The sequence below is a fragment of the Sarcophilus harrisii genome, chromosome 1 (assembly GCF_902635505.1).
Source record: "Sarcophilus harrisii chromosome 1, mSarHar1.11, whole genome shotgun sequence".
NCBI classification, from domain to species: Eukaryota; Metazoa; Chordata; class Mammalia; order Dasyuromorphia; family Dasyuridae; genus Sarcophilus; species Sarcophilus harrisii.
In genome coordinates this window covers 607,798,064-607,819,599 of record NC_045426.1, presented here as the reverse complement: position 1 = coordinate 607,819,599, position 21,536 = coordinate 607,798,064, and positions in this window count along the sequence as shown.

Genomic DNA, 21,536 nt, shown 5'->3' with positions numbered 1-21,536 from the left:
TCAGAACACTTGAAGATAATTATGTTTCCTACCTCCTTCTCAAAACCTATTTTCTTTTCTGTAAGTGTCTCCAAAGATAAGATCATGAGAACTTTTTACTATCTTGATCACCTTCTTTTGAGTGTTCTTCAACTGATAAATAACTTTTCTTAAATATGATGCCCAGAACTAAGGATAATATCCCAGATATAATACTAACAGAACAAGGTACAGGGAGGCTATTACCTCTTTTATTTTCAATACCATATTTCTTTATGTTGATAAAAAACACATTCATCTTTTTGGCTAATGTATCACATGTTGAATTATATTGAATACTGTCCAACAAAAGCATTAGATCATTTAAAGAAACAAATAAAATAAAATAAAAAGCCTATAATCTAGCACCTCTCCTGCTCTCACCCCATCCTATAAATGTAAAATTGATTTCTTGGCTCAAGTGTAAGACTTTACATTTATGCATATTAACATTCATCTCAACTGATTCAGTCCAATAATCCAATTTGTCATGATCTTTTTGAATCCTAATTCTGTATTTTAGCATACCAGATAACTCTTCCAGGTTTTATGTTTTGTGCATATTTTACAGGCATAACTTTATCTGTCACTGATAACTGATACAGTGCTAAGGCAAAATTTATATACATATATATATTTATACACACATATATATGCATATGTACATTACATATATATATATATATACATTAATGAAAATATACACATGCATGCATAAATATTTGTATGTATTTAAAAATTCATTTCTAGAATTTATAAGACACTGAGAGTTTAAATGACTTTCCTGGTACTTACAAAGCCAATATATACCAGGACAGGGAATAAACTCAGATCCATATGACTCAAAAGACTAATCTTCTATTTCCCTCACTATACTGCCTCTCTGCTTCCATTGTGGATATTTTAAATAGGTGATAATGTGATTTCGTGAAAAAAAAGTGTTAGGTTACTTAAATTAGAGGATCTGAAATAAAATTCTGGCCACTAGTACTTAATATTTGTGTGACCTTGAAAAAAAAGTTACTTCTCCATAGGTCTCAGTTTTTTAATCTGTAAACTAAAGGGGTTAGACTAAGTAATCTCTATTTTTAGTTATGAATCTGATGTTTTTGGCTCACTTGAAGATATTTTTAAAATATTGAAATGACTAAATGCAAGTTAATTCATACAGATGTCTCAGTGCTACTGGATAAAATTATCTATCTATTTCTAGCTTTTATTTTCTCCTGGCCTTTAGGTTTCTCAGGCCCAAGAATTAATGACATTAGCTAACCCACAGTAGGTTAGCTAGCTTTTGTATTATTTTGTGATATTAACATCTATTGTAAACTTTTAAGTCAGCACATTTTCCCTTTGCCATTTTTAGATTTTTAGAAAAGAAAAAAAAAAAAGAAAAAGAAAAAGAAAGCCTAGGGTGGATGCTTCTATGCTTCTCTCAGATCTCTAACATGCAAACTAACTGTATTACTTAACATTTCCACTGTCTGTGATGAGATGAATGCACAGAGTAGGAGGTGAAAGTGGTAAAGATCATGAGAATAATAACACTTCCAACTCACCACCAAATTCTATCCATGTCTTAAAAAGTCTTGTTCAAATGCGGATCGGCTTTCCCTGAGCTTTAGATGAAGTATAAACAAACACAGCCTTTTTTTTTTTTTTTTTTTTTTTTTTTTTTTCAAAATAAACAAGAATAATCTCCAGGCCTTACACACTTAATTGTGGCAAAATAGAACAAGCTAATTTGTGTCAAGTCTCAAAAAAACACATTTTAGTAATTAAATAAAATAATCATAGCTGGGAAAAGTCCCAAAGTTTCCATGCAAAGCCTCCTGAAGAAAGTATTTTGACTGAGCTCTAAATCCTATAAACATATTCAATGCTTGCTGCTGATTTATAAACCATGGCAAACACTTGAAACCCATTCACTCAAAAATTTATTAACATGACATCCCATGCTTTAGAAAGATTGTGTTAGAAATGTTGCAAATATAGCCCTAGTATCATTTTTGCACACTATCCCTTCTTTTTTGAAACAAATAAGACTCAGTTCTTAATGGAGGTTGTGTCAGTGGAAAGGAAGTTTTAGGGTGAGGGCATTTGGATTCATAACCTTCCTTTGTCACTTTTTTTCCTGTGTGACCATAAATAAGTTATTCAAAATATCTTTAAAACTAGGACATTAGATGAGCAGGTCTCTTTGGTAGAACTGACCAATTAGGTATGCTCTATAGGGATTATTCCACTTCCCATCTCTGTGATCAACTGTTAATAGCCCTCTCTTTTCAGAATCAAGTCATCAGAAAAGCATTTCTTCAAAGCATAGCTCTGGTGCCACCTCCTGTATCAGAGATGCCCTTGGTCTTTATTAATCTCTCTCCAAATATTTGTTTTCTCTTCCACATGAAAATACCTCTCATAACTGTTGTTTCAAATTTACATACATACATACAAATTGTATGTCCCATAACAGAAGCAAAATTCTTTGAGGAAAAGTAAGTTAGATTGATTTAAAAATACGAATTAAAAATCCTATGTTCTTGGGCTTTTTCCCATAAGTCTGGAAACTTAGGAACAGGGAGACAGTGAAGAAAAGCAAGGTCACCAATTTGGCAGTGACAAAAGTAGCCCTTCCTTTGCCTGGGGCTCAGCAAAATACAATGAGTCACAGGATCCCTCTTGCATTGGTGTGTTAAGGCTTTAGCAACTACAGAAGATACCTCTTACAGCACTATATTCTCTGAGTCTTGCTAGGGTCTTTCTGGTCTTCTCAATTGACCAATTTCCCAAATCAGTTCTATGCATCATTGAATTAGTATTGAAAAAAAAAAAAAGAGTATCTATCTTAACCCATATTTTTTTTTACAAAGTAGACAGTTTACTTACCTGAAGTCCCACAAATAATAATAATAAATAATAATGGACATTTTTATACACTCTGAAGTTTACAAAGTATCTTAGATAGTTTTTATTTTTGGACATTCACAACTATATTGGGTAAGTTTCTCTTATTTTTATTATTTTACAAATGAGACTGAGTCTCAGAGAAGTTAAAAGACAAGAGCAGAGTAAAGCAGCTAGAAAATATTGAAAGAAAAACATGAATTTAGTCCTCCCTGAATCTGATCATCTCTTGTATTTGCTGTATTAGACTACTTTGGAATCATTGTTGTTCAATCATTTTCCATTGTGACCCCATTTAGGGCTTTCTTGGCAAAGACACTGGAGTGGTATGTCATTTCCTTCTCCAGATTATTTTATAGATGAGGAAACAAACAAACAGGGTGAAGTCATAATCAAGTTCACATAGATATAGTCTGAGGTTAGATTTGAACTCAGGAAAATGAATCTTCCTGACTGCAGGCCAGGCCCCTTATCTACTATGCTATGTTAGAATACCTAAGAGAGGAAGTAACAAAGCCAGAAATCAAACCTAGATTCTTTGACTCAACATCCAGAGCTTTTGACAATATACTATACTGCCTCCATCAGAGGATCACCTTCTCTATGATGGTTCAGTGATTAAAGTAACAGGGCTGGAGACAAGAATAACTGAATTCAAATCCAGCCTATAATACTTGCGGCTAGCTTTGCAAATCTGGGCAAATCACTTAACTATGTTTACCTTAATTCCTCATCTGTAAAATGAGCTGGAAAAAGTAATAGCTAACCATTCCTGCATCTTTGCCAAGAAAACCCCAAATGGAGTCATGAAGAGTCAAATGTAATTGAAAAACCACTGAACAACAACAACAAAGATGGCTAGCCCTTTGGGGAAACATATCCAAAACTCTGTTGTAGTCTAAAGCTGGTTGAAACTATTTGCCATAACAAGATTAGAAGGGAAGCAACAAACTGGGAAAACATTTTCACAGTTAAAGATTCTGAGATAGGCCTCATCTCCAAAATATATAGAGAATAGACTCTCATTTATAAGAAATCAAGTCATTCTCCAATTGATAAATGGTCAAAGGATATGAACAGACAATTTTCAGATGATGAAATTGAAACTATTTCCACTCATATGAAAGAGTGTTCCAAATCACTATTGATCAGAGAAATGCAAATTAAGACAATTCTGAGATACCACTACATATCTGTCAGATTGGCTAGATGACAGGAAAAAATAATGATGATTGTTGGAGGGAATGCGGGAAAACTGGGACATTGATGCATTGTTGGTGGAGTTGTGAACGAATCCAATCATTCTGGAGAACAATCTGGAATTATGCCCAAAAAGTTATCAAACTGTGCATATCTTTGATCCAGCAGTGTCTCTACTGGGCTTATACCCCAAAGAGATACTAAAAAAGGGAAAGGGACCCATATGTGCCAAAATGTTTGTGGCAGCCCTGTTTGTAGTGGCTAGAAACTGGAAACTGAATGGATGCCCATCAATTGGAGAATGGTTGGGTAAATTGTGGTATATGAATGTTATGGAATATTATTGTTCTGTAAGAAACAACCAGCAAGATGAATACAGAGAGGCTTGGAGAGACTTAAATGAACTAATGCTAAGTGAAATGAACAGAACCAGGAGATCATTATATATCTCAACAATGTGTATGAGGATGTATTCCTACAGAAGTGGATTTCTTCAACAAAGAGAAGATCTCACTCAGTTTCAATGAATCAATTATGGACAGAAGCAGCTACACCCAAAGAAAGAACACTGGGAAATGAATGTAAACTGTTTGCATTTTTGCTTTTCTTTCCGGGTTATTTTTACCTTCTGAATCCAATTCTTCCTGTGCAATAAGAGAACTGTTCAGTTCTGCACACATATATCACATCTAGGATATACTGTGACATATTTAACATGTATAGGACTGTTTGCCATCTGGGAGAGGGGTTGGAGGGACGAGGGAACAAGTCGGAACAGAAGTGAGTGCAAGGGATAATGTTGTAAAGAATTTTTTTTTCCAAAATTAAAAAAAAAAAGAAAGAAACTATTTGCCATGTACCCTTAGGCCAGTGGATAAAGTTCCAGTCTTAAAATCAAATAAAGACAGCAAGGATTTATTAAGTGCTGAGTGTGTACTAAGGTACTGTGCTAAGCTCTGGAGATACAAAGAAAGGGAAAAAACATAATGTTTGCTTTCAAGAAGCTGAAAATCTAATGAGAGAGAACATATAAATCATACTATTAAGATCTATACAAGATAATTTGGAGTCAGGAAAGATCTCTGTGGATTCAAATCTTACCTCTTACCTATGCTAGCTGTGTGCCCATGGGCAAATTAATTAATTTCTCAGTTCCCTAAGCCATTTTTTAAATTAAAGATGAGCTGCCCATTTATATCAGTGGAGGGAGTTTCCTTGCACCAATGAAATCAGAGATTCATTTCTCTAACCCCTAGAGAAAAAAAAAAAGTGAATCATATGTAGATGAAAGAAGTTTCAAAATCCTATAAGTTCTTTCCAGCATTAAACCAAAATTTCTGAAGTAAATGTAATATATTCATCAAGAGAAAGAAATTTCTCCTTAATAAGGACCAGATTAATATGTTCTTATGATTGGTGTGTGGGAAAGAATATGGTCAACAGAACTCCTGGCCCTTTTTCATCCACCTGCATGGCAAAAGGGAAAACTGATCAAGGACTAATTGTCCAGCTGTAATTTACTCCTTTGTGTAATCAAAATTTCTTCCAGTAGGAAGAGAACAGAAGTTTCTATTCCAAGTGTCTGGTCCATTGGAGTAAGTCAGAGGGATCACAGGACCAGAGAATTAAAGCGTAGAGGAATTTTAAAGATCACCAAGCCCAATTCTTTTATTTTACAGAGGAAGAAATTGAGGCACAGCGCAGTATTTTCACACAGATGAGGTCCCTATGTTTCACTATTCAGAATAGGCAGGTGTCTCCTTCTTTCCTCTGTATTCTCTAATATTCCAGCTGCATGCTGGAATAATTTAGACACCCTGGCCTGAAGACAAGTTTCCCTTCAGCATAACCTCATGATTTGCCTCTGTGCCAGCAAGATTCTTATTGGGTATCTCCCTTTTCATGTTCATATGATGAATTGGGAGGGGAGGGGATCTCACGTGTATTCAGAAAGGATACATGTAACTAGAAATCCCTGACCTCCTCCTTCCCCCCCTTGTCCCACACCCTTCTGGGAGAGCTTTGTACTTTGAATAAAGCATCTTTCCTTATTAAGTAAGAAAAAAAAAAGAACTATATAGTAATATCATTTGATCTTTAAACAGTTGTTTTATAAAGCTGAGCTTTTCTATAACTATAGAAATGTCGATTCACACTCTAAAAGTGCTTATTTAACAGCTGTTTTACTTTTCAATGAGCTGTGGAAGTCAGGAGCATAGCATTTGCAAACTGTTATGTGATAGATGAAATAATATCACACCATGAAAACACGTATTGTTTAATGAAAATAATATGTTAGGACTAAGATCACAAATACACATGATCTTGAATACTTTACTTACTCCCAAAAAGGTAATTTAGAGATTATAAAAATAAATATGGATTTAAATAATATATCTCTATACTCATGGGTGCTTTGTAGTTTGGAGGCAGTTTAGTGAAAAAAGCACTGGGATTTGTTGAGGAAGGACTTGGTTCAAATCTCTCTCTGATACTTACTAGCTTTGTGACCTAGAAAGCCACTTAACTTTCATTTGCCTCAGGAAACTCCCTAGGATTTATCTATTAAGTCATTCTTGGAGGAGAGAGTTCCCCTACACTGATGAAATCACAGGATTTTCTCATGTCTCTGTATATATAATGCACTTCACTCATATATCATTATGGATTATCTGAAAGGAAATAATATATTCATCCAATAGCATTTCTTTCAAAATTGTTCTTTGTCTGGTCCTTACTTCAGATACACACACTGTGGATAGAATGCTGGGTCTGGAGAGAAGACCTAAATTGAAATCTAGCTACAGACACTTACAAGCTCTATGATCTTTGGCAGTCTTTTCTTGCCTCAGTTTCCTTGACTGTAATAGGTGCTAATTGCACCAACCACTGTGGTTGTTATGAGAATAAAAATAATGAAAAGACATTTATAAAATATTTGCCACCATGTGTGGCATGTAATAGGCACTTAATAAATGTGTGTTCCTTTTTTTTCCTTCATTAACTAGAAATCAAAGGATAGATTGCTGAAGGAAATAGTGATATCAAGAACTAGTCTGAACACATCAGCTAATCAGGGATGCAAATACAAGACCAGGGTAAATGCTTGTAGGATTTAGACAAAAGAAAGGGGAAAAGGGCATTAAAAATTTGACATCAGAAAAAATTAAAACCCTCTTCTCCTATTCTTACTGTAATTCAGCATCAACATAAGTAGTTTTTCAGATGCCATCTAATAATGTGAAATCAGAAAAGGCAATTATATACTGGCATATCTATTCTTTGTATCCTTTCAGGCAAAGAAGGAGGTACTAAAGCTACTATACCAATGATTCCTAAAATATCTACACCTAAGAGAAACTTTAGTGGTTACTCATTCTAGAAGCAATATGGTATAATGGAGAAAGCATTGTACTGAAGACTGAAGACACGAATTCAAAACCAGAACCTTTCCTTGACAAGCTGTATGGCCATACTTCAATCAAATATTATCTTTGGACCTCACTACCATTATCTGAAAAAGAAAGTTTTGGATTGTACTTCTGCTTCTAGCTCTGATATTATACATTGCTGGCTAGTTTCATTAATCCATTTAATAAAAGAAATAATGAAGCATTTACTATGTTCTAAGTACTATGCTAGGCACTTGTGATACATAGGGAAAAAAGAAGGAAAGAAATAAAAGAAGGAATAAAAAAGGAGGGAAGGAGGAAGAAATAAAGAAAGAAAAAAAAAAGGAAAAAGGATCCTTGCCAAGTAAGCACCAGAGTGCATATCAGAATGTGAGCAATGGATGAACATTTATTTGGTTTCCATAATTATGAAAATTAAATTGGAGAAAGGAAACTTAAATTAGAAAATTAAAACCCACAAGGATATCAAAGAATAATCAAGGGTAGAGGTGATCTCTCCCCAAAGAATATGAGAATGTGAGTTCCTTAGGTGTAGGGACTGGATTTTGTAATCAGGAGTGATGACCTAAGATTTGAAAAGATTTTAAAAAGAATCTTTGCCCCTAGCTTGCCACTCTTATTTCCGCCTTCCAGAATAGAAGCTCTTTGGGATCTGGGACTGGATTGAGTGGGAAACATCCTGCCCTGTTAAGCATTTGATAGCCTCAGGCTTTTTTACCTCACATTTTTAGAAACTGTGCTTTAGAAAACCCCAGCCAATGGGGAAAAGAACTAGGAGATTGGGGAGGTGAACTCCCATTAGAGAATAAAAAGAGATTATCCCTTGCTTGGATGTGTGTGTGTGTGTGTGTGTGTGTGTGTGTGTGTGTGTGTTTGTGTGTATGTATGTATGTCTCAAAGCAAAATTTGTGTGTCAGAAAGTGCACACCCTTTCTCATGAGAAAGAAAGTCTTTTTTGTCTTTCCTAAAACAAGTCTCTGATTGATTAATTGAAGGGGGTGCAGTGACCCTTACCACACAAGAAGAACAATAAATATACCTCTCCCCATATCATACCACCTGAGAAACACCAAAAATTCCAAACTCTCAGAACTAGTTCTGATAATAGCAGTGAGAAAAAGACTGAAACCTGAAATAGTGTCCCTTTTCCTATGCTGGAAAAAGAGCTCAATTTTAATATCAAGTTCAAAATTAAGAAATAAGAGAAAAGTAAGGAAACAATTAAAATAACAATGACCATAAAAAAAACTACTATGGTGACAAGAACAATAAAAATTAGAACTCAGAGGATGACAATAAGTCAAAATAATTATAAGCAAAGACTCAAAGAAAACTGTGAATGACATAAGTATAACAAAAATTCCTCAAAGAGCTAAAAAACATTTTCAAAATCAAATAACAGTGGCAAAGAAAAAAAAAAGGTAAAAGAAAAAATTAGGTAAGTAAATGAGAGCAAAGGAAGCAAATTATGAAAAGACAATGAACAGATTGCTAAAAGTAAGGCACAAAAAATATTTAAAAGGATTGATGAAATGGAAAAAGAAATTTTAAAATTGGCTGGTGAAAATAACTATTTAAAGAGAAGAATTGGCCAAATGGAAAATAAATCACTAAAGGTCCCTGAAAAAACATCCTTAGAAATTAGATTTGGGCAAGTGAAAGCTATTAATCCCATGAGACCTTAAGGAACAATAATGCAAAGCCAAAAAAAAAAAAAAAGTGAAATATCTCATCAGAAGAAAAAAAACTAGAGATAATTTGAAAATTATTTTGAAACCATGATCAATGAAAGACCTTATGAATCATATTTCAAGAAATTATCAAGGAAAATTATCCCAGTATTATAGAACTAAAGGATAAAAGAGAAATTGAAAGAATCCACCTATCACTACTTAAAAAACAACCCAAAATGAAAAACCCCATCCCCATCAATATATTATATTCAAATTCCAGAGAAAGAGAAAGAACTTTAAACCCCCCCACCTACCAAAAAAAAAAAAAAGAAAAGGAAAAAAAATTCACATGCTATGGAGCCACTGTCAGGATCACACAAGATTTAGGTGTACCACTAAAAAGAAAGAAATATCATGAAGTATACTATTCCAACAGGCAAACAGGCTGGCATTACAACCAAGTATAATCTAATCAGCAAAATTAAATATAATCCTTCAAGGGAAATATGAGTATTTAGTGAAACAGAGGACTTTCAAGCATTCCTGATTTAAAAAAAAAAAAAAAAGACTACATCTGAAAAAAAAACTTATTGTAAAATACAAGATCCAAGAGATGCATACAATATTAAACATGAAAGAAAAATTGTAAGGGACTTAATGAGGTTAAGCTTTTTTTTCCCTTCTAAACATATTTTCATATTTCTCATGCTCTGACAAACACTAACAAAAAGGTGAAAATGCTATGTTTAGATCCATTCAATCTCCATAGTTCTCTTTTTCTGGATGTAGATAGCACATTCTATCATAGGTAAATTGGAATTGCTTTAAATCACCTCATTATTGAAAAGAGCCAAATCTTTTACAGTTGATCATCACATAACCTTGTTACTGTATACAATGTTCTCTTGCTTCTGTTCATTTCATTTATCATAAGTTTCATTTTACCTTTTAAATGAGAAGATGATACACATGGCCAAATGGAAAAGAAGTCACAAAAGATGACTGAAAAAAAGTTTCTTAGAAATAAAAATTAGTCAAGTAGAAGCTATTAATTTCATGAAACATCAAGGAAAAATAAAGCAAAATTCTTAAAAAAAAAAAAAGAAAGAAGCAAAATATTTCATCAGAAAAAACTAAATAAAATTTGAAAATTATCTATATATACTTGTAAAGGGCAGGAACACTGTATGATTGATTTAATCCTACAACAAGGTGTTAACTCAGTGGAACTGATAAGACAATGTTTTCTAGTTTAGCAAGTGAGGTCTCTTGTTCAGTATGATTGATTTAATCTTACAATGAATAATGGTTCCCTAGTGATATAATAATTGGTTTATACTCAGTATACTGTAATGATGTAATTATAATAGAGTATATAAACTGGGGACAAACTCAGCCACAGTGAGAGAAGACAGAGGACTGGAGGCTGGAGCTCAAGATCTCGGACTCAGACAGATTTCAAGGCAGCGGCCTTCATGGTGGCTCTCCTCCCTCCTGCACTGAAACCAAGTCTCATTCCTGAGGGCCTTCAGAATGCTAGCTGAGCCCCAGATGAAGAAGACAGACTGTGAAGGAGATAAAGGTTTTGGACTTTATCTCTGACTATTCTCATGGTGCTTACTCTGCTGAAAACAAGGCTGGTCCAGAGGCCTCCAGAAAACTAACCAGAATATTACATATAATTATACTTATTATACTTTTATATATAAATTCTAAGAACTTTATCATTAGAACATAACAAGAATGTGTAGGAGTGAGTTCATTATATTTGGATGATGTAAAAAATAATGGATTATGAAAGAAAGGGATGCTCTGAAGAAAGGAGAAAGAGAGAAAGAATGGAAGAAATTATCTTATACAAAAGAGGCACACGGAAGAATTGTTACAGTGAAGGGGAAAAAGGTAGGGGAATAAACAGTGTTTAAACTTCAGATATCTATTTTGATTCAAAGAGGGTACACACACATACACATGGGTATATACAATATATACACACATTCTATATACCCACATATTGCTCTATTAGTAATAAAAAAAAATTATCTTATCCAACAGGGAAGAAGGAAGGAAATGCATAAAGAAAAGAAAGGGGAGATGAAAAGAAGGAGAGATAAAAGAAGATAGTGCTCAAAAGCAAAATAGACTGAAGGGGAGAGAGAGAGAGTGACTGAGACAATGAGATAAATAAAAAAAAAAGTAGGCTGAAGTATGAAATGCTAGCAATCATAAATGGAAATGGAAATAAGATGAACTTATCCATAAAACAGAACTGAATAGCAGAATGCATTAGAAACTAGAATTTAAGAATATGCTGCTTATTAAAAAAAAACCCATTTGAAAGAGAGAGGCATAGTGTCAGTGCTAAGATGACAGAGAGTAGACAAATCTTTATCTAAGCTCCTCCTGGCATCCATCATATCAACACCAGATCAAGCCTCCGAACTGGTTTTGAAATGACAAAAAATAATAGGAGTATAATAAATTTCCAGAAGATATTTTTGAAGACCTTTAGAAAAGGTCTCTTTCAATTGGACATGGGGAAGGTAGCCAAGCAGAGGAATAGTGCAGGGACCCAGGATGGTATGGCTTTACCATTATGGGGAACTTACCAGGATGTTTTAGCCAAAATACAGCAGCAATGACTACTCTGTCCTTGTTCAGAAGTCAGTGGAACAGCAGATTAACTGTTCAACATCCAACACAAACACAAAAAGCAAATAGTGAGCCTCTGAACCCCAGAATAACATGGGACTTGGCCATGCCCACCCAGCACAGGGAGGAAGTCAACAATACAGCCTGTATTGGGACTTGGGACTATCTCCCCTTTGCCCTAAGAGCAGACCTCAACCTTTTTAAAAAATGAGCAAACAAGCAAAAAAGAACTCTGATCATAGATAGCTTTTATGGAGACAGAAAAGAACAGACCTCAATTCCTGAGGACATCAAAAGCAAATTCACTTCAGATGAAGGCCTAAAGGATGATATGAGTTGCTCCCCATTTCACAAGGCTCTCTTGGAAGAATTCAAAAAATATCACAAAACAGAGTTAGAAAAATGGGGAAAGAAAATAAAAACTTTGTAGGAGGGTTGCAAAGGAAACACAGGAATTATCTGAAGAAAACTTCTTTAAAATAGATATAGTGGTATGGGAAAATCACATAACTCCTTACAAAATAGATTTGCTAGAATGGGAAAAATATATTACACCTTATGAAGAAGACAATTCACTGACAAACGGAATTTGTGAACGGAAAAAAAAAATGAACAAAATACCACCTCATTTAAAAGTTCAATTGATCAAATGCAAAAAGAGATAAAAAGCTAACTGAAGAAAATAATTCACTAAAAATAAGAATTGAACAAATGGAAGTGAATAACTCGATGACACATCAAGAATTGGTCAAACAAAACCAAAAAATGAAAAAAAAAATAGAAGAAAATATAAAATACCCAATTGGAAAACAAATGATCTGGAAAATAGACCTAGGAGAGATAATCTAAGAACTATTGGACTCCCTGAAAACCATGATTTTAAAAAGAGCTTAGACAAACATCTTTTAAGAACTCATCAAGGAAAACTGCCCTAATGTCCTAGAACCAGAGGATAAAATAGCCATTGTAAAAATCTACCAATCACCTCTTGAAAGAGACCCAAAAATGAAAATACCAAGGAATATTATAACTAAATTTCAGATCAAGGAGAAAATATTGTATTTTTCTCCAGAAAGAAGACAGAAACAAATCAAATACAGAGAAGCCATAACCAGGATAAATCAGAACATAGCAGCTTCCATTTTAAAGGATCAAAGGGCCTGGAATATGATATTTTGGAAGGCAAAGGAACTTGGATTGCAGCCAAGAATCCACTATTCAGAAAAATTAAGCATTAGCTTTCAGGGGAAAAGATGGACATTTAATGAAACAAGTGAATTTCATTTATTTCAATGAAAAGGCCAGAGCTAAACATAAAACCTGATCTTCAAATGCAGAACTCAAAAGAAGCATATAAAAATTAAAAGAAAAAAAAATAATGTTTCTTTTAAAAGTTAAAAAGTTTACATCCATCCCTATATGGGAAGGTGGTATGTTTAACTCTTGAGAATTGTATCTCTATTATGGGTATACTTATATAGTGCAGGTATAATTTGATTTTATTGTAATGATATAAACAGGAAACTAAAGATGGAAAAGGGATTTCACCTGAAGAAGAGGGAGATGGAGATAAAACAGAGTAAATTATATCTCATGAAGAGGCAAAAAAGACCTATTACAATTGAGGGAAAGAAGGAAAGGGAATGCACATTGTGTGAATCTTACTCTCATCAGATTTGGCTCAAAGAGAGAATATTGATATATTTAGCTTCTTAGAGAAACTTGTCTCACCCTGTAGGGAATTAGGAGGAAAAAAGGAAAGGAAAGGAAAGGAGGCTAATAGAAGGAAGAGCAGAACTAGAAGAGGAAAGGTATAAGAAATGAGGAGGGTCTATAAAGGGGAAAGGCTGTTTGAAGAAGATGTTGGTCAGAAGCAAAACACTTAACATATAAGTCGTTTAGCATCCAAAGTCCTAAAGAAGTTAAAAGAGTTACAAAAAGAATTATACAGCAAAACCATATTAAAGGGAAGTCTCCGTCTTGCTCTTTTAGAATGAGATAAATCAAGCCACACATTAAATAAGAAAGAAGTTAAGGAGAAAAGTTAGATATGATAAACCTTTGAAGAAAATTGAATGAAGAAAGAAAGGAATAATTTTTTTTCTCAGTGGTACATAGAATCTATACAAAAATTGGCCAAGTGATAAGGTATAAAAACTTCAAAAACAAATGCAGAAAGGGAGAATTAATGAATGCATTTTTTCTGATCATATTTCTAATCAAAAATTACTTGCAATAATAGGTTAAGGGAAAATAGACCAAAAATTTAATTAGAAACTAAATAATCTAATTCTAAAGAATGAATGGATGAAACAACAAATCATATACGCAGTCGATAATTTCATTCAAGAGAATGACAATAATGAGACAATATACTGATATTTATGTGATACACCTAAAGCAATTCTTAGGGGAAATTTTACATATTTAGACGCTTATTTGCATAAAATAGAGAAAGAGAAGATCAATGAATTAGGCATGCAACTAAAAAAGCTAGAAAAAGAACAAATTAAAACCCCCAATTAAATACCAAATTTGAAATTCTGAAAAAGGGGAGATAAGTACAACTGAAAGTAAGAAAAATATTGAAATAATAAGTAAAACTAAGAGATGGTTTTATGAAAAAAAAACCACAATAGATAAACCTTTAGTTAATTTAATCAGGAAAAGGAAAAAATAAAATCAAATTCTTAGTATTAAAAATGAGAACTGTCCACCATGAAGAGGAAATTAGACCAATAATTAGGAGTTAGTTTACCCAACTATATGATAATAAATCTGATAATAGAAGTGAAATGGATGAATACAAAAATATAAATTGTGCAATAGTCCCATTTTAGAAAAAGTAATTGAACAAAGTATTAATTAATTCCCTAAGAAAAAAATTTCAAGACCAGATGGATTTACATGTGAATTCTACCAAACCTTCAAAGAACAATTCATTCCAGTACTGTGCAAACTATTTGAAAAAATGGGGAAAGAAGGAGTCCTCTCTAATTCCTTTTATGACACAGATATAATACTGATACTTAAACTAGGTAGGGTCAAAACAGAAAAAGAAAATTATAGGACAATTTCTTTGGTGAATATTGATGCCAAAATCTTAAATAAAATATTAACAAAGAGATTACAGCAAAGTATTCCCAAGTATACATCATGATCAAATATGATTTTAACCAGGAATGCAAAGCTGATTCAATATTAAGAAACCTATTAGCATAATTGACTATTTCAATAACTAAACTAACAAATCATATTATTATCTCAATAGAAACAGAACAAGGTTTTGACAAAATCCAACACTTGTGCCTACTAAAAACATTAGAGAGCATAGGAATAAATGGGGTTTTCCTTAAAATGATCAGTAACATGTGTCTGAAACCATCAGCTAGCATCATATGTAATGGAGATAAACTAGAAGCATTCCCAGTAAGATCAGGGGTGAAACAAGGTTGCCCTCTATCAACATTATTATTCAATATTGTATTAGAAATAATAGCCTTAGCAATAAGAGAAGAAAAAGAGATTAAAGAAATTAAAGTAGGTAATGAGGAAACCAAATTATCACTCTTTTGCAGATGATGTGATGGTATATTTATAAAATCCTAGAGAATCAATTAAAAAACTACTAGAAACTATTCACAACTTTAGCAAAATTGCAGGATACAAAATAAATCCACATAAATCATCAGCATTTTTATATTTTACCAACAAAATTCAACAGCAAGAGACACAAAGAGAAATTCAATTTAAAATAACTTTAGATGATATAATATATTTGGGAGTCTATCAGCCAAGGCAAAATCAGGAAATATATGAACACAACTACAAAACACTTTCCATACAAATAAAATCAGATTTAATCAATAAGAAAAATATTAAGTGCTCATAGGTAGGCCAAGCAAATATAATAAAAATGACAATATTACCTAAATTAATCTACTTATTCAGTGCCATATTAATCAAGGTCCCAAAAGTATTTTACAGAGGTAGAAAAAATAATAACAAAGTTCATGTGGAAGAACAAAAGGTCAAGAATTTCAAGGGAATTAATGAAAAAATTGCAAATGAAGATTGTAACCTCCCACCAAGGATACTGATTGTCAGGGCTACACATATCTACACATACCAAAGATGAAGATACAGGGGAGGGGCTGACAAGAAATGAGAAGAAGAAAAGAAATGTATGGAGTGAAATTGAAGACAGAATGCATAAATATAAAGAATTCAAAGAAATCCAAAGAGAATTTAGTGAAAAAATAACAACTAAAAAAGATATAACTTTTGCCTTTGAAGAATGAAGTATGTTCATTTCCATTATGCAAAGAAAATTGAGACAGATAAATAGACAAATAAATAAAAGATAATTTTGCTCTCATCATAAAATATCGTTCTATGTACCAGGCATTGTGCTAAGCACTGGAAATGCAAATACAGGCAAAAACAAGCAATAAATAAATAAATAAAAGAGTCCTTACCCTCATGGGGGATAATAACACATAAAAGGGAACATAGAAAGGAGGACAGGATCAGAAATCAAGTCAGAAGTAAAAAAGGCATGGAATGCTTCATGAAATAGTGGTTCAGGCCAGGAAGACTTATGAGAGAAGGGCATCTTCAAGGTGAAAAAGTCCCTGATAAAGAAATGAGGTATGAAGCAGGATATAAAAAATTACAAAGGATTTTGATGAGACTTAGTGAGAGTTGACTAGAAAAGTATTATGAAATTTTATAAGTGGTCAATCAGTCAACAAGCATCTACTATGTTCCGTGTACTGTGTTAACTGGTAGAATACAGAGAAAGAAAATAAAAAGTAGTCCCTGCTTTTAAGGAGCTCATACTCTAATGGGAAACAACAGGACTTGACAATTAATTGCATATGAAGGAAGGTAAGAGAAAGTAAAAAGTCAGGGATGACTCTTTAGTCATAAATCTAGATGACTGGAAGGATTACTTCTCAATAATAGTGAAGGTAGGGCTAAAGAAGGATTGGGGCATGGAAGATAATGACTTTAGATTTATACAAGTTGAGTTTTCAATGTTTATAAGACATATATTCAGATCTATCAATAAGCAGTTGAAGATGTGAGACCTCAACAGGTCAGGACGAGGCAAATAAATATTATAATCATCTATATACACAGAGATAGTATTTTAATTCACATGAGCAGAGACCACTAAATTAAACAATAAAGCAGATAAAGTTTTGAGGGACATCCATGGTTAACTGGTATACCCTTAGATAAAGATTCAACAAAGGATACTGAGTCAGGATATTGGGCAGACGTTTAAGAAGAAAACCAAAAGAGAAGAGCACCACAGAAACTTCGGTAGAAGATGGAGAAGAAGGTGATGGACAGTGTCAAAGACTTCCAAAAGCTCAAGAAATAGGAAGGTTGAGAAAAGGCCATTCTATTTCATCTTTGCCAGTTTTGGAGAGGGGGATTTTCAACTGAATGGTGAGAGAAGAAGTCAGACTATAGAAATTAAGAAGAAAAGAAAAAGAAAGGAATTGTTATCATACACTGGAGTTTAGCCAGAAAAAAAAAAGATTTAGGATAATAGTTCTCATGGAAGTAAATAAAAAATGAGGGAAATTTTGAAAGGCATCAATAGAAAGGAAAGGCTAAATTCAAAAATCCATATAACTATAAAATGAATGATTTTAGCCAATTTTTTGAAACTCCCCTTTTCTTCAGCTGCAAATATTTGCCTCAATTCCAGATTTTAATACTTTGACCAATGAAGATATTTTCAAAGTACCTAGAAGAAATTGAAGCTCAATAAGTGACCTTCTCACATCAGGTCATTTTGCTGGGGGACATTTAATCAAGGAATCAAAAAGAACCCAAGAGAATGGGGCATTTATTGTTTCTCTCCAGAAAAAGCAATAGATTCAGAATGCATAGTATTATGGAAGAGACAAGTTATTTATTAATATGATTTCTATGTCTAAAAAATTAGAAATTAGGTTAAAAACTTGTAAATTGAACAATTTTTTTACATTCTTAAAATGCTTTCTATATTTCAATTGTGAGTTACATTTATGGAAAATCAGCTTCCAATCAGATTACATTTTTTTTCTCATAGCCATACTTTAAAAACTTTGGATGTTCAAAGTTAAAAACTCCTTTAAAATAAATATGTATACACACATGCAGTTGAAGAGGAATTCGCCATTTTTCCTCCTTTTATATTCAATGGATCTGTGACTTCACTGATGCGAGAATTCCCTTCACAATTTCAGATTTCAAACCCCAGGACCCCTTAACCTGTTCAACTCTTGTCCATGTGAAAATACATTTCACTTTTAGTAAATTAGTAAATTAAAAATCTAATCAATATCCAACTCATGGGAAACATTTTTCTAGTCCTCTTAACATTGCATGGTAACAATGAAGCATATGAGTTAACTGTCAGCTATCTCTTGAGGTGACTGACCCACTTATTTTTCTGATCACATATCTCTCTCAAGACATCCTTTTCACCATCTATCTCACATAACTCTTGGGTGGCATAATGGCACAAACCTCAGGTTTACCATATGTCTCTCCAACAACTATTGAGTGTTATTTCACTTTAATTCTTCAGAGAATTCAAGTTTCCATTGAATAAACTCTGAAATGGCTTCTACATCAGGGAAAATCTAAGAGGGTTTTCTTGAATTTTTATTATTCCTAAAAGTTCTTGCTTTGCATCGTAGCATCTTTTCAATGTATTTTAGGCTATATATAGGAAGAAGGAAACATGGGTGGGGAATATCAGGAATGAGGGAAAAAAGAAAGTCCATCAAAATAAATGAAGGATAATGCTGTCAAGTATGAAGAACACAAAACAAACCAGAGAGTTTTAAGAAATAATATGTACTGAGATAAGTAAAGCTGAAGAAGACAAAAAGGAATATACATATACTTTGATTATATGAGGAAAACCAAATAAAAATGGGGAAGAAAAAGAATCCTGATGGGGATTTTTTGTAATTATATCACAAATATTTTAAGAACTCATTTCTAAATAATTCTGCCCCACATGGTAAATGATGAGAATGATTGGATATAATTCTGGTTCTATTTCTTTTAAATTCATAGTCATTTTTTTGCCAAATTAGGAAATTTAATCTGATAAATGTGCTGTGTGGCATATTTTAATAATAAATAACATTTATTCACCACTTAAAATTTTTTTGCAAAGCATTTTATATACATTAGTTATTTCATTCACAACCAACCTGTAAGATTGACACGATAGGACTATTAATAGAAGGAACTCAGGATAGTGAATCTGGAGGAAGAGAACTATGAGGGTTGTTTTAAAATTTTTGAAAAAAATTTCATATAAAGAGAGATTAGACTTCACAGAATCATGGACTTGGAGTTGGGAAGGTGCTTAGAAACCATCCATTCATGCCCTCTAATTTTACAAACAGATAACTGAGACAGAAAAAGATTAATTGACTTCCCAAGGGTCATACATTTATAAAACATCAGAGTTGGGATTTGAACCCAGTTGCTGCTAACTTGAAGCCTAGACCTCTATCCATTACAACAATGTTGCCAAACTTAAATAGAAAGGGCTGCATATTTACTTTAAAGACACACATATAAATCAGCGTAATATGATATTATATTTTTATTTCTTTGGTTAAACATTTCCCAATTGTATTTTATTGTGGTTCAGACCAAATTAAGGAGTTTTGCAAGGTAAGGGAGAATTTGAAATCTCTATACTATACCACTCACCAGGGAGAATGGGTAGAAATCACAAAAAAAGGAGAACTTTGGCCTAATATTAGCTAATAACTGCCTTATAATTAGAACTATCAAAAATGGAGTAGGCTAGCTCAGGGTTCATGTGTTACTCTTTTGCTGGGCATCTTAAAACAAAGGCTATTGTGGTTGATCACTCATTAAATAATTGTTATAGATATTCTTCTTAGGATGTATATTGAGTTAAATTATTACTGAAAGCCCTTCTGACTGTAATTCTGTGGCTCTTCCTATGTCATTGTTATTACCCCAAATCATCATGACATTAGCAAGTGACAGAAACAAAATTGAAATCCAGTTCTTTCTACTCCATATCCAACATTGTAGCTACCTCATAATGCTTTCTTACAGTTAAACATATATCTGGACCCACACTCCTAAGAGAAGTTCTAAATAACACTATGTTTAGAACTAGAATTTTTGAGTTAGTGCTGCATCAGATTAGATAATCTTTAGATTCATCTGGACTGAGGCATCAAAATGTTAATGCAAACTTTGGTCTAAAAAGTCTTTCCAGTGTCATCCAAAGGGAGTGGCCCAGTATCAGTTAGTAGTTATCCACAAAGCAGTGGCAGTTGGTGCCAAAAGAGTGGATGAGGTTATTTTCATTTCCTATCTAGGCTTTTAGATCACTCTGTCCCTTTAAAATGCAGTGGGATAACAGACTGGAGCATCCTAGAAAATATATTTTTTTTAATGATCATTTGCCCTTCCTTGCATTAGTTATTGAGCATGAGGTTAGAAAACCATATGGGATGAATTGGGATGATTTTAAAGGGTTATTAAAATGATTCACAATGAGTGAGAGGGATAAACACGGAGACGTGAAACTGATACCCTCTGTAAACTGATTGTGTTTGGAACAAAGCTACAGAAACACCATTCAGCAAGGCAAATAGCAAGTGTTTAAAAAAAAATCACTGACATTCCAGCTGCAAAGAAACTCCAGACTTTGGCAGATGCTCTAGAAACCAAGGTGCCCTAAATACAGTACCTATAAAATAGCACAAATATGCCCAACCCTAGCCAGTATTATGCACTTAAATTAACACTTCTTCTCTATAGTACTAACACATCATTATCTCTTGGTATAATTCTTTCCCAGCTGCAGGAATGAGTGTTATATTCTCCCAATCTTGAGAAATGTTTAGTTTCTTTTCTCACACCCAAATAGATGGATTATCTCAGCATTCACCACTAACCCAGAAACAAATAACTAAAAGAACAAACATTCTGTTCTTTTCAAAGCTACTTTCCTTAAGTTTCTTATCTTTAAGTTGTTCACTGACCAGCCCTCCACGAAAGCCTTTCCTATCTCTGATGACAAATCCATATACTAGTGTAAATACCAATAAAACCATTTTCCCTTATGGCTGATGGCTGTTTCATCCCATTCTACAGGTCCTGAAAAGCTCCTGAAGGTATGTTTTCCCATTTAATTGTGTGTGTGTGTGTGTGTGTGTGTGTGTGTGTGTAAATGACTTTCATTTCTTTCATATTTCCCATAAGATCTGGTAGCCTTCTATTATGGTTTCCATTTCAACCTCTTTCTACAAACCCTAGACACATAGGACCATATTATAGTAAGTTTTGTTGTAATACATATTTTGAGAATGCATTTTTCCATTGCAATTGTTAGGAACATTGTGATCATAATTTGAATTTATTATTTTTATTTTAATATATGGAATAAAATAAATATTTCCATAACATAAAAACTGACTGCACATGAAGCTGTAAATATACTTTGTATAACTGATATTCCTTTGAAATATACAACAAAGCTATCAGTCCTAGAGATGGCCACCACTCATCATATGTGTACCTACACAAATGGATATGCATATATCACACACACATATATACTTAGACACATACATGCACATATAGACACACACACACATATATA